This window comes from Malaya genurostris, chromosome 2, assembly GCF_030247185.1.
Source record: "Malaya genurostris strain Urasoe2022 chromosome 2, Malgen_1.1, whole genome shotgun sequence".
NCBI lineage: Eukaryota > Metazoa > Arthropoda > Insecta > Diptera > Culicidae > Malaya > Malaya genurostris.
Window position 1 is genome coordinate 52473559 of NC_080571.1, and position 15149 is coordinate 52488707.

At 34.7% G+C, this 15149-nt stretch overlaps 1 protein-coding gene across 5 annotated transcripts in view; it reads right to left on the reverse strand.

Annotated features, from left to right (window-relative positions):
- The window catches only part of LOC131427355 (dipeptidase 1), a 715435-nt gene that overhangs the window by 340917 nt on the left and 359369 nt on the right, over nucleotides 1-15149 (reverse strand). For 3 of the 5 annotated variants that reach the window (XM_058590475.1, XM_058590472.1, XM_058590473.1), the window contains one exon: nucleotides 7894-7961. The exons of the other annotated variants lie outside the window; for them this stretch is intronic. The gene's annotated coding sequence lies outside the window, so the exon portion shown is untranslated. The remainder of the gene's footprint in view (nucleotides 1-7893; nucleotides 7962-15149) is intronic. 5 annotated transcript variants of the gene reach the window in all.

Here is a 15149-nt window from a genome sequence, read left to right on the forward strand (position 1 = left end):
TACCACCACGTTTGAAGTTAGCAAATCAACGTTCTAATGTTGTTTCTGATGGGGCTAAGCCATTGCACAGCGGGACAAAACCAGGAAACCCGCCAAGAAATCGGGAGCCATGGAAAAAGGCAGTTTTGGGGTTTTCTGTAATATTTGTTCTGTAACTTGAAAAGACATCAAGTGCGGTCTACTGAAATAGCTTGATTTTATGTAAAAATGTCTGGAGAATCGAATGGAAGAATCTACACTGACCGCACGAAACGTTTTGATGACTATTTTATCGAGATTGAAATTATGCGTTTTTAAAATGTCGCGTGTTTAAAAAGAAGTGAAAATTAAGGTTCTGAACACATGGCTAAGTGAAAATGGTATTCCTATGCGAAAATTGGTGAAGCGGTTTGGTTTGGTTCATCCTAGTGTTAAAACCATCATTAATAAGTTTGGGGAACACTATTCTTTGGATGAGCTACCAGGAAAAGGCAGAAAACCCGGTTCTTCCAACCCGAAACTGGACCAGAAAGTGGTATCTCTAACCATGTAGAACAAATCAAGACCTACAAGAAGCGAAAAATCTCAAAACAATGTGTAGAACAGAAGCGGCGAGCAGTAACAAGACCCGGAAATTGTATTCGCGACTTTTGCGATGTCCGGATGCATGCGTTCTAACGGACGATGAGGCTTATGTAAAGAAATACTCAAAAACCCCTTCCAAGTCCACAATACTTTACTGTCGTCGTTGGGGAGGATGTGAGTGATGCGGACAGGTCGATTCAAGTGGAGAAATTCGGTCGAAAGGTACTGGTATGGCAAGCAATATGTTAATGTGGTTCGAAGACAACCATTTTCCACACTACCGGAAATATAAAAACAGAAATATATCGATCTGAGTGTCTCCAGAAGAGATTGCTGCCATTATATAAAAAGCATAGTACACCTCCACTGTTTTGGCCGGATTTAGCATCGGCTCACTATGCCAAAACCTCTCTCAATTGGCTTGAGGAAAAAAGTAAAAATTTCGTTGAGAAAAATATCAATCCACCAAATTGCGACCCATCGAACGTTACTGGGCGATCGTGAAGAGGGTCTTCAAGAAGACTGGGAACATGCAGGAGTTCAAAAAACTGTGGGCTCAAGCGTCCAAAAAATGCGATGCAACACTTGTCCGGAACTTGATGAAGAGCGTTCGATCAAAAGTTTGAAAATTCGTGAAGGAATAACTTAATTTTCATCCGGTTTTCATTATGTTCAAATTTAACCTCGTACAATAAAGGATCAATTTTTAGTTTGAATCAAATATCGCTTTTTATCGTAATTTGAAAGAAAATTTTGTGGATAGCTTATTTTCGATACACTCCTTATCAACTGAAAAATGTAACTATAATAAAACTAGCGCCATGTATGTGTTAGGCCCGGGACTTTTCAGCCCATGTGTTAACTAAATGCGCAACAAAATCACAACTGAGCAGTGATGACTGCGATATTTTTGATGCACGTCAACATGGATTACAATATTTTTTTCCTCATTCCCAATAGTGATTATAGCAACGAAAGGTTTCTTCAATTCTAGCTGGTTAGTTTCACTGCACCATTGAGTACGAATTTGATTTATAGAAGTAACGGAAGATCAGCATTGTGCATGTCTCGAAAACTCAGCAGGCGCAGCGTTTGAATTGGCATTGTGATATCCTGCGCTCCTGTTACTTCTGTATATTATATTCAAACTAATTTGGGTAATATTTTTAAATCAGCTGCAAAACATGCTTTGTGATTGTTTTTTGTTAATAATATATTTATTATCATTAGAACTTTTATTAATCACAGCACTTGCTGCTTTTATTGATGGTATATCACCATCACCACTATTAATCCACTTATCAACGGAGCGTCAAATTATAAGAGTTTTTTTTTGTTTCATTTCAACCACCCCACATGCTTGAACATTTTCAGAAAGGTTCAGTTTTTGTTCGTCGACAAATTTATTCATCACGAATTCTGCAAAGGATTGAGATATAACGGCTATTAAAATTCATTGCCCGAAACTCTTCTGTGCGAGAATCGTATTAGCTATATTTAATTTGCAAACTTTTTTCTTAAATATCATCGAGAAGAATGTTTGCTAGTGAACTTTTCACAACTGGTGTTTTTTTTTTCATTTGAATTCAGTTTCAGTGAGAATCGTGTTTACGGGAAATCAGTAGTAATGTTTTCTTCAGTGAGTATTCTAATGAAAATCACTTGTGAAAAAATTCAGTCGCGATTTTCGAAATTTTGACTATTAATCCATTGCATCAGCTGAAAGTCATAGCCTCAACATTACACTAATCCAAAGAAATACATACAATGGTTTTATAATACATATTAAAAAAGGTCAAGCTTAAAAAAAAGGTCAAGCTTAAAAAAAGCCATAAATAAATGCTTAAGTGTAACAAGAGATAGATTAATAATATTTCATAACAGCGATTAAATATGCGTGTCATACTAGACATTGGCTCATTTTTCGCGTAATTTGTTCTAGCAAACTAAGGGACGAGAGAAGAGTTACTCCGAAGAGTTCTACGCCTTATGTTTATGTCCAGTTGTCCGAGAAGACTAGAGCAGTTGATGTTATCCAGAACTAAATCCGAAACAAATATTTCTATAGAAACTTTGTGTCGATCACAAAGTAGTTCAAGCCCGATAGATTACATCTGTGTTCGTATCTGAGAAGGTTTTATGGATCTCTCTATGGCAACTGACAAGTCAGATAAATAAATGCTTTGTACCCCGTTATTATAATAAGTGGACCAGACGACTACCGAGAGCTCGAGTACAGAGTCTTTGATGCAGTTCACTCTATTAAACTCGATTCCAAGAAGCGAATTGTTGGTTCCTTTTTGCGACTGAATGTTATTATGGAGCATTTTGAAGTATTTAGTAGCACTCTGCTGACCTGACACCAGTGGCCTAAAACATCAAGATGTTGCTGAAGAAAACTTGCATTGCCTCGGCTACAAATATTTAAATCGTCTAGCTCACGAGAGTTTTAAGCACTTCAAAGAGAGATTAACATCATTGATGTAAAGCAAGAACAAAAGAGGTACAAGGTGACTCCCTTGTGGAAACTAGAGGCGAACGATTCTGAAATAGTGTCGCCAATTTTACCGACATTTCGCGGCCGTTAAGATAAGATTTTATCCATTCAAAAAACCTACTGGGGAAACCAATACGCTTGAGTTTCGCTAGAACAATGCAATCTTTATAGAAAGGTAATAGAATTGATGGAAAACCTGGAATCAGAATCAGAGCTTCGGAGACCCAGCTTAACGAGATCGGAAAATGTCTGTTTGTGCATCTTTTGGAATATTTATTCTACATGCTCAATTTTCTCGGTGATGGCTTAACCGATTTGAACAAGTTTAGTCTCATTCGAAAGCCACTAGTATTAGACTATTGATCAAGTTTGATGTTCATTTGACTAACTCTTTCACTTTCAGAGGTTCAAACCCCTCCCGAAACTAAAAAAATAATTATGTTATCTCTTCTCTATAAACATGACAATTTTCGCGCCAACTCGATTTGTTATCCCAAAAAGTCACTTTACATACTTTGTTTTTTTTTTTTCTAAAACTGATCCAGACTGTCTATTAAAAAGGACTAAACATTTTTTAACAATTTTTCTTTACGTGTTACTGTCGAAAATGATAGGTCCTACAAAAATGTGTTGTATTAGTTGATTTTACAAAATCAGTCAAATTTTTAAATAAAAAAAAATACTAAGAAATCCTTACCGAGTCCGACACGAAAAAATATTGATATTAAAACTGTAAAATCGATTTAAAAACAAAACCATTATTGATTTTGATTAAAATCTTGTTCCAAGTGCCCCGATCATACATTGCAATATTCGAGGAAACAAAGTTTTAAGAACAAAAACTATTTCGTGTCCCAACTGAATGTTTTATCCAGTATCTTTTTTAAAACTAAACTGAAAGTCATAATTATTCAAGATTTCAATGAATCTCATTCTGTTAGAAAATTTCACTGAATACCCTATTGCTGGTTGTCCGATATTTACCGACAGTATCAGTGCTGGATAAGAAAGAGTTTTTGTTAAAAAAAACTTTTCCCGCTTCAAAACGCCCATCCTACGACATATGAAAGATTTTACAGGGAATATAATTATCTATTTAGTGACATAATTTCATTTAAATAAAGAATGGTGTTTTTTTTTGTAATTTTACTTAAAATTTAAAAGATCTATTTTTTTCCAGTGTAAAATTCGATTAGTAATTGTTCAGTATTTTCACTCGAAAATTAGACTTACTTTGAAATAATCAACAGCACAACAATTTTTGTAGGATTTGTCATTTGTATGCTTTACTTATTTGCAAAATTTGGTAAAAATGTCTAGCCCTTTTCAAAAGATAGTCCAGATCAATGTTGAAAAAATCGTTTGGGAGATTTCAGGAAAAAAGTGTTTCTAACTAAAACTTTTCTTGTCGATTACTGACACTTTTAGGAAATATCTGGCAACCAGTATTCTGTGAAATCTCCTCTCGAATTGAGATTCATTGAATGCTTTGATAATAATGACTTTCAGTTTAGCTTTCAATATGAAGACACTGTACATTTTTATATCGAAATAAAAAATGTTTGTTTTCTGTAAATAGATTTTAAATTTTTTCAATTCGTAATGGAAGTTTTTAGTATTTTTATCGCAAAATTTATTTGACTCATTTTGTGAAAATCACTAGTACAATACTTTTTTGTAGGCTTCGTCATTTTTCATCGACTATTTGAAAATAGAAAACCTGATTTAATCCACCTAGTGGTGTAATAATGCCTTTCTCATATCAATCATACTATCATAAAAATACTGTGGTTTTGTTCAAAATAATTTTCTTCGATTTTTATAAGAATAATCGAAATCGGTTTGTTGGACCGCCTATAGATAAAAACTATCAATTGGAGATGATTTGAGATCGATTTAGAAAACTTTTTACGGTTTTTCGCCCTTTTCAGTGTTGGTATAAAATTTTAAACACACATTTACCCTATATTTCCGGATCAGGAAGTTGGATCGGAATGAAATTCAGGAATTACGTATAGGACCACAGGACTTTTCATTTGAACCTAAGTTTGTGAAAATCGGTAGCTCAATCTATGAGAAAAGTTAGAACACATATTTTCAGTTTTTGCACATTTTACCCCATAACTCCGGAACCGGAAGTCGGATCCAAATAATATTGAGGAATTTTGTGTGGAATCACAAGATCTTTCATTTGAATCTAAATTTGAGAAAATCGGTTCAGCCATTTCCGAGAAAAGTTAGTGCAAAAAATCGTAACATACACACATACACACACATACACACACATACACACACACATACATCCACAGACATTTTGCGTACTCGACGAACTGAGTCGAATGGTATGTGACACTCGGCCTCCGGGCTTCGGCTCAAAAGTCGGTTTTCACAGTGATTGCATAACCTTTCTATATGAGAAGGCAAAAATTATTAAAAAAGTTTATCCCTTTTAAAAAGATAGTCTAGATCAATTTTGGAAAAACAAAGTATGAAATGTGACATTTTTGGATGGTAGCGGGTCATTTCACCGAAAGCCATTTCGCCAAAAGTAATTTCGCCGAATAGGTCATTTCGCCGAAAGAATCATGTTTCCTGTATAACTGATGGCTCGACGGCACAAAGCTAATAGTCTATAAGTTTTCTTGAGAACTCCGTTCTGAGGTTCATGAATCAATCTTTATTCAAGAAGTACAATTGTAGGTCAACAAAACAGGCGTTAACGCTGTCATCTTTAATTTGTCTTCATTTTAAATCAATTCCAATTACGATTTAAAGACGATTTCAGGATTCGGCGAAACGGTTTTCGTCGAAATGACCCTGATCCTTTTAGGATAAAGTCTACATGTCCAGGATACTTTCAGTCAAATCTGAGAAAATTCAGCCAACTGCGAATATTCGTCATATCTAAGTCAATTATGAAATAAATAATTTTCAACAAATGACTTTACTCTTACTCAACAAATTTCAACAAATGGTTTGCTGATTCTGCTAGAAGATGGAAAAACACTGAAATAATATCGCTGATTATTTGAGAGTAGCGAGAGTAGATAGCATTTCAGATTAACATGAAACTTTGTCCATTTGTCTTCAGTGTGGTATGCCATTTGTTTTTGCACGGATGAAGAGGCCAATTCAACTGGAGACTGATTTTTAATATGAGCAGATATATTTTTACGTGCATTAACTTCAAAGCGTTGGAACTCGAAAAACATTAATTGTACATAAATTGTGTCCTGTAGGAAACCAATTGGGCGCTACAAAAATTAATTCTTGAAAAAGTCTTTTTCATGGATAAAGACTATGCTGTCACTGTGAAAGCCGACTTTCGAATCAAGTTGAATATACCATTCGACTCAGTTCGTCGAACATGAAAAATATCGGTGTGTGTAAGTGTGTATATGAGTAAACCGATTTTCTTCAACTTAGTTTCAAGTTGAAGACCTCGTAGTTCAATAGACTGCTATTGAATTTTATATGGATGCGACTTCCGGTTCCGGAGTTATGGGGTGAAATGTGTAGAAATCACTGAAAAGGTGCACTCGATTTTCTCAGAGACCGTGAAAATTCAATTTTCACAAGCTTAGGTTTAAATGAATAGTCTTAAGATCTCGTATAACCCTGCCGAGTTTCATCTGGATAGAACTTTCGGTTCCGGAATTACAGGCTGGTAAGCATTCTATTTTCAGGAACATATTTTATACATGACACGGGAAAACTGAGCCAAATACATTAAAATAGCCGTATAATTCTTCAATCGGATAGGTCTGGTAAGTTCATGACCAAATACATTAGTTTGGGTATACTGGATCTTATCCCCAGTTCCGGAAGCATCGAAAACAATGCTCATGTGCTTCAAACCGGAAATCACTCCAATTTATCAGAAACGGCTTGACCGATCTTCGCAAACTCAGATTTACATCAAAAGTATTATGTTTCCATAAGTTAATGAAGAATTCTATCCAGATTCCGGTTCCGGAAATACAGGGTAGTGTGTATAACGTTGCAACCTGTCATATATAGCGATATTGCAAGAAACTTAAAAATTCTTTTAAATTTGACTCACAATTGTTTCAATTTATAGTTTATGCTAGTTACTGGTCTAGCGATTCCAGCTGTGCCTATTCCCAGCTCCCAGTTCCATAAGTACTGGAAATAGTGGTCAAAAAAAAAAAAAAACGGAAAACTCTTCGTTTTCTCAGAGACAGTTGATTCTGTTGTCACAAACTTAGACACAAATATAAGGCTCTATGTCTAAAAAAAATAGACTACTTTTGACTTTTGTTCGGATCTGACTTCCGGTTCCGAAACAACATGGTGACATGTGTTTGAAATTTACAGTGTACTCGTTTCGATTTCTGCATGGTTCTTTCCAACTTTCTGGTTATACTAATTTACTACGTTTAGTTACAATATCCGCGAATTTTCGTAAGAATAAAAGCGCTGTCCAAAAAGTGGGTATACCAAAAGAGACAAGATATAGTAATCGGATGGGGCCCTCTCTGGTCTCACTGGAGACTTTCCAGTGTGTCGCGAACGCCTTTAGATATGAGCGATTGTCGTGGAGCGAAAATCTCTTTCTCTCTGAGTTACTTAATGTTGACTATAAATGGTTGATGCCATGCTTTATTCAATTAGCTGGCAATAAGAAGAATGTAACATCATCAGACTTTTCTGAAAAATTATCTAAAAACGTGAATCAACTTTCGAACAATTGTTCGATCGTGGTCAAAAACAGACATATAATTTTCATTGCATCAAACAATAATCCTTTTGCGTAGGTTTTTGTTAACATAAATTTATTCATTTGAAACATGGACAAATAGAAAACTTACATTAGCTTTCAGCTTTGCCAGACTGCCATCCGCATTCGAAAACCGCCAGGGAAAAGCTGGATAATTACCTGAAACGATAGAAAACATGTTCCGATCAATAACAAATGGGGCGGAATGTTACGGAACCGGCCACGCCGGATTGTTTTTGACGAGAACAAAACCAGCGCTTAGCAGAATCCTGCCATCTAATTGTTTGTTATTTTTTTCTCATTTCTTCCATGCGATATAAATATCGCCACTCTAGGGACATTTAGTCAGAAACAAAACAGCAACAACATACGTTCGAATGCTTGCCGCCACTGGTAGGAACATATTTCACCCACGGATTTCGCTTTTTCCACAATGGTAAACTATTAATTCCGCATCAGAGACGCTAATGATGGCGAGTTTCGAACTTTTGTGTGCGTTGCTGTCGATGCCACTGCACAGGGACTGGGCTGGACTGGACTGGGCAGGGTCTTGGTGCGAATAAATACGACGCCAGCGGAGGACTCCATAGAATGTAATCCAATAATTTAGATTCAGAGTAATAACATTCTGCGGCAGACATCGCCAATATAAGTGCTTTCTGTTTCGCTTTTTTTTCTCCTGTGTCCTTTTTATATAGAGCGGAAATTTGAACGCAATAAATTATCGAAATGTGCCAGGGCACGGTATATCGGGCTGCTCTGGAAGAAAGTAGATGACCAGGGGCTTGGTGATCGGGTCGGGATCGTTAGCTGGATGCCGACGACGTCGAACTGTGGTGGGCTCATTGAACTCTAATAAATGTATTTGTTGTAGGTTTTTGTAAAAGTAACTAGTTCAAATGGACTAATCTTTTTAAATTTGTTTCTCATTAGTAATTCTAGTAAAAATCCGCTTCGTCTATCCTGTTATCTTCTTCATCTGGTGACAGTTACGCTAACGTGACAGGTAGACAACTACCTACCAGTAATCCTTCAATGCCGTTCGCTTAGTTAAACGAAGTCGATTTAAGCTATATAACGGAAAATAAAATGATCTTCCTACAAAATCGGCTTTTTTCACGAGTTTTAAAGCCGGGATGAAATCGACTTTCTAACATTTCGAAACATTTCAAGTTGGATGACAATTTGCCATTATTATAAAATTTAACATGATGGTAAACAATAATTTGAATACTTTAAATTGGAATGCTCGATCTTTATTAACCAGTGAAGATGGTTTTTTTTAAAGCTCACAAAATTCATATTGCCATTGTGACAGAAACATTCCTTAAATCATGTCAATTTGAAAAGCAACTCACATTATGTGGTTCATCAATTCAACTGGAATGGGTGGTGGAGTTGCCATTTTTGTCCGGGGGAAAATAAACATCGAGTTTTACCTTCTTTCAATACAAAAGTTATCGAAAGCTTGGGAATCGAAATAGAAACTATTCATGGAATCTACTGTATCGCTGGAGCATATTTGCCATTCCAATGCGCCGGTAAACAAATACTTTTTTTTAAAGAGGATTGGCAAAAACTCACAATTTACCAAAAAATTCAAAAAAAAATCGATGTTCTCACAGAAGTTTTTAAAATTTAAGAAGTCCACTTACGTGGATTTGACGTAAGAAATTTTGCGCACCAACTCAATGAACACGTGTAAAATTTTAGGAAGAAAATCTTATATTTACATCAAAATCTCAAAAAATCTACATTTTCGTAGAAGTTTTTGAATTTAATATTTTGGAAAATGTAAAACAAACATCTACGATCTCTTATGTAGATTGAATATGGTATTAGCTAAAATTTGTAGAAAAAAATAATTCTATATATACTCAAAATCTAATAAAAACTCGATATTTTTACTTACATTTTCAAATCTTAACAGTACCAGGAATTTAACGAGAAAAGCAAAGAAAATATCCAAGCTTTTGTGTTGGTCAATCGATTAAACTCAGAAACAGGTAAAATTACATGCATCAAAACGAACACCGCCTGGATATTTCGTAGAGTTTTCGGAAGAAGGATATTCAACTATTGCTAAAAATCGCAATAATATACTTTTTGGTTACTGATTTTAAAACAGATAGATAAAGTTTTTCGAAAATATTAGTAGTATGAATGGAATTAGAAAATTCTAAATTCAGTGAAGTCTGAATAAATGGCATCTCTTCTGCTGTAAGTCTAAGTGTATTAGTTTTTACACGATGACGACACAAATGAACTGCCGATTAATCAAGTTCATCTTAGACAGCTGCCGCAAGTTTATTTTGTTTTGCAACTGCAAATTAAAAGTTGAAAAATGACGAAGAAGTGCCTGTTAAAAACGTGTTTCACAGTGAAAAGAACTAAAAAGATTGCCCTTTTCCAGCATCAAGGAGCGATATTAGTATAGATCTGTTTAGTGTGAGGCGTTTTGCAATTTTTAAATTCAAACGATGAGCTTCTGATGAACTTTTAAACTGTAAATAAACACACGGCGATTGTAAAAAATAAATCATTCTGTTCATTTTGTGAGATTATGTCATGTTCGTGTAAAACCTAATCACAAAAATTAACAAAATGAATCAATTTTGACAGCTATCAGTGATATGTAAACAAACCACTGATAGCAGCTAATAGATATGTAAACAAACCACTGATAGCTTCCAAAAGATGAACTTGATTCATCGGTAGTTCATTCAAGTGGCCATCGTGCAAAACCTAATAGCATTAGATTTTTTGTCACGCCGTCACAAATGAACAAGCATTCATTCTTGACAGTTCAGTGGTACTGTTTACAAACAAGCTTAAACAAAAATCGAAGTACACATTTTAAACAACAATCTTTACACTTTGCAACTAGTCACTTTTATATAATAAATCTCAAAAAACAAACCGTATTCAATCGTGAACAAATGTTTTGAATCTCTATTTCGGCGATATGGACCGTAAATGGTCTCATCCAATTTGTCAACATACGAACAATTAAAGTACGAGTGTGTAATGTCAGAGACATAACTGGATGTCGTGAATACGAATAAAACTGACACGATTTCTTACCAACTAACCAAAAGTTCGGATAAAAGGGACTGATTTGGCTTAAGCAGCTCTCAAAGTTAATCAATAGCATTCTAAGCAGCCCATTTTTAAGTAATTATCCACACTTGAAAATTCGCGCGACGCAGCGGAACGAACTTCTAAGCTGCTTCTAGAACACATTGTTCAGCTTCTATGCAGCGAAAAAGTTCACGCGGAACTTGATCTGTACTTTCAAGTTCTCAAAAGTTCCGCGTGTACTTTTAAGCAGCAAGAAAGGGGGACTTTTTAAGTAATTGTGGAACTTCTGGTTGCTTGGGTTTACACTTTCGAATTCGAATTGATAGTTGATCGATTGTATGAATTGCGAAACTTTCCCCCTTTTCACTACTAAAATTTTCAACGATTTTTGACGTCGATTATCTCATTTCGGATTTGCATATTTCATTGAAAGAAACTATCAAGATGCTGTACAGGATTCATTTCTGCCTTTTAGAAGGACCAAATTGTGGAGTTCTCTACGATATTTAGCACAGGTCGGAACATTTTTCTCGAACGATTTTCGCACAGCGAAAAGTGCACGAAGCAAATCAAATTATTTTGGTTTTCCACTAACTGATGATTTTTACCTTTGATTTGCAAAAAAGTAATCTTAATAATTCTTTAGATAACATTTAGAGCCATTAGAACGGCTGATTTTATATAATGTTGTCCACTTTTCGTTTCTTGTTTTCTTTCTCTCCAATGCAAACCATCAGCAGCTGATGTAATCGTTCTTGCTTGAATTAAAACTAGCTTTGCGTACAAACCGACACATCCGCTCGCAGTGCCCAATCATGCGAAACAGGTTTACAAATCATGAAATCATGAATCATGTCTATCATGAATAATAAGTCATGATTTCATGAGCAAAATGATTGGTATCATGCACAATTACACATCTTTCATGAAAATTTTCATGATATCAATAATTTTGCTTATGAAATTTCATGAGAAGGCATGGTTCATGGTTTCATTATTAAAAAATCATGTTACCGATAATAGATTTTTATCCGTGTACTACCTGAGCGTTTGAGGTTTTTAACCACACAGAAGGTGCGCTCTCCGATGCCGCTGTTTGAATGCGTCTTCTCGCCCCGACGTCTGAAATGATCGATTTTCGACCACGGCTCCTCTTTCATAACGTTCAGTTGAAGATATGTGTCTGACTACCTCAAAATCGTCGACCTTGCACGAAAAACCCAAGCAAAAGTCAAGAGTTTTCCGCGTTGTTTACGCGTTTTGCCTCTAGACGATTTGTGGTGAGTCCTTGTTTTTTTTTGCTCACGAGAAATGAAGCTCGGAAAAATTTCCTTGTCCATAGTTAGACACAGACAAATCCAGATAAATTTTTGAGTCAGAGATCATTTTTTGAGAAAAAAATAAGCATAATTAAGAGTGACGATGTAAACTGAACATTTGTCTATGCGTGAGTGCGGTTGTTCTGTTTTTTGGGAAGAATACAAAACATGAAAAATCATATCCATCAAACCACGTCCACATGCAATTACTGAGCACAAAGTTTTTGCCTTAATTTATAGAAAGGTTATAGAGTTGCTGGAAACCTTGACTTTTGATCCGAGGTCCGGAGTCATTGGAAGTTAAATTATATAAATATATCAACAAATCGCAGAGTTATAGGGTAAGAGCTTCCTATTTCATCTCAGCTCCAATTTTCAACTCATTCCTTCACCTCATAACTTTGAACATTAATCATATCTTTAAACGTACCTGAACAAAACTGTGGAATATTTTAAAACATTTATTCTAGGTTTTGCCACACTTTACAATTCACAAAAATAGTTAAAAAAAACCTTCAACGATCGCTTTTTTAATTTAAAATAAACTCACTCTTTGATTTAGGAACCACTTTCGTCTGAAGTTTTACAATTCATCATGTTTCTGAATATTTACTAATCGATTCGTCTGAAAACATGATCACTATTTCACATAATTATACAACTATTCAATGTTGGATGACTTTATAGTTAGTAATGTTCATTTTCCACAAGTTTATTCAACAATTAAAGACTTCTAAAATTACCTGATAAGCAATAAAAACAATAAAAAAATATGATATGAAAATTTGCACTTGATTCACTTGATTGCGCTTTGTTTTCATCTCATTTAGTATCGCAAGGTTGCCAAGTTTTCTCATAACGTTATATAAAAAAAAAATGTTTTCTTCTTTAAATTATCAGCAACAAGTATTTTTTTGGTATCCGTGACATTAGTTTAATTATATCATCGATATTTATATATAAATAAAACTGTTTCGGATTCTAATATTACCAAATAGAGCGTGTTAAATACTAATCAAATAACCATTGTGGCAAATCTAGTAGCACTGGTTTCTTTCCGCTATACGTCACCATAACACTGTTAAATGTGTGTGTTTCATCGGCTGTGCACAGAGATGCCAGATATTTTCATAGAAAATATGTATCTGCTCTATCTGTTTTCACTAATAAAATGAATCAAATTCAAATTGGTTTTAAATTTTAATATAAATGTTTATCAGTGTTCATCATAAAACATTTCCACAAAACATTTCCATTTTAACATGTGATTTGTCCGTTGATTAATAAACTTTCAAAGAAGTACTGCAATCAAATACTAATAGATACTCAGAGAGAAAAGTCTGACGTTTTACTTCTCACTTTTTATGAACGTTTACAAATCTGTATTAAATTTAGAAAATCTGTAATCTGATTTAACGAACGCGAACGCAAAAATCTATACAATACAGATAAATCTGTATGAATGGCATCTCTGATTCTGCATTTTGTTTTAAGAAGGGCTAATGCCTAAATAGTAACTTTTTTTTTTGTTTTTTTTTAAGTTCTATAAATTAACTGCAGAGTAAAATTTTAAATTTGAAACAAAAGGTACTAAAAACGGTCCAAAAAATTTTAAACGTCGAAATGATTCCTAACTGTTTTTTTAAATATCGTGTGTTGTGTCATAGTTGGCATTAGGCCCTTTTTAAGGAAAATTCTGACATTTTGAACCTGAGAGTATAATAGTGCAATATTTTGGTTTTGATTGCTGTCGCCATTGCTAATTTATGGGATGAATAAAAGAACAAAGGTAGGATGAATATAAAACTTTTGAGATGAAATTAGGAGCACAGTAGTGAACATATCAGAAGTGTTTTTAGCTGATTTTTTAATTATTATTTTAATTTCCATGGAATGTGAATCAATTCCCAATGTGGAGCAAGGCGAATTAATCAGAAATATGAAAAAATTGTAGTGATTTTAGTGGCTGAATCAGGTTTTTAAGGTAACGTCCTTACAAATGAGATGAAATAGGGAGCCCTTACCCTAGCACTCAAAATTATGACAGAAAAAAGGTAAACACAGGCGTCGTGAGTTTTTCTCTTTGATGCTCGTTTAGAAAAATTCAATAATTTGCAAGCGAGCAGCTCGTAATAAAATCAATTCATGATAATATTATAAACTAAACTGAACTAGTTTGACAATGACACAAGAAACGATTCACGCGTGATCTGTCAAAAACAGTGTTGCCAAAAAGTACCAGCAAAAAATCACCCATTATTTGAATAACTGAATTTTTAATGTCGTCGTAATCGATCGTGTCTTGTACACAATCATAAAATTTTTATTGAATTTTTTTTAATTAACTTATTTTTCTCTATGCTCATTTTGTTGATGTGTACGAAAATATTAAAATACGCAAAATCCATAAATCTCTCATACATCGCAATTCTTGTTTGAGGAAATGATTAGTGTGGTGAAGAATCACATTTGTTACACGACGATACTTGGGGACTCGAATTCGGTGTTCGATCCCCTCAAGTAGAAGGTAAAATAGAATTCATTTCTTTCTTCTGATCATGCTTATATAAGCTTGCCTAGGCTAGCTTTTCCGTTCTAAATTTATAACTGATTCAATATAGAATACTTATCCGTCTTTTCATTTCATATCTTTCGTCGCTCCCAGTTAATGCTTGCCGAAAAGAACCAGTATTATTTTTACGTTTACGTTGAGCTGCTTAGTGCTAAACTTGACAGTTCAATTTGAACCGCCTTGCAGACGTAAAGTTTCTGCTACTTACAGAACACTTTTTGTTTTGCAACGAAGTGCAAAGTCTTTTCTGACGTGCCGAACGAAAACGTGCTTTCGACTATTTCTGGCCGATGCAGTTTTGGCCATTTAGGGGTTAGCCAAATTTTATGCTCGGGCACATAACCGTTGTTATTATTTCGTTTCGTTTCGTCTTTG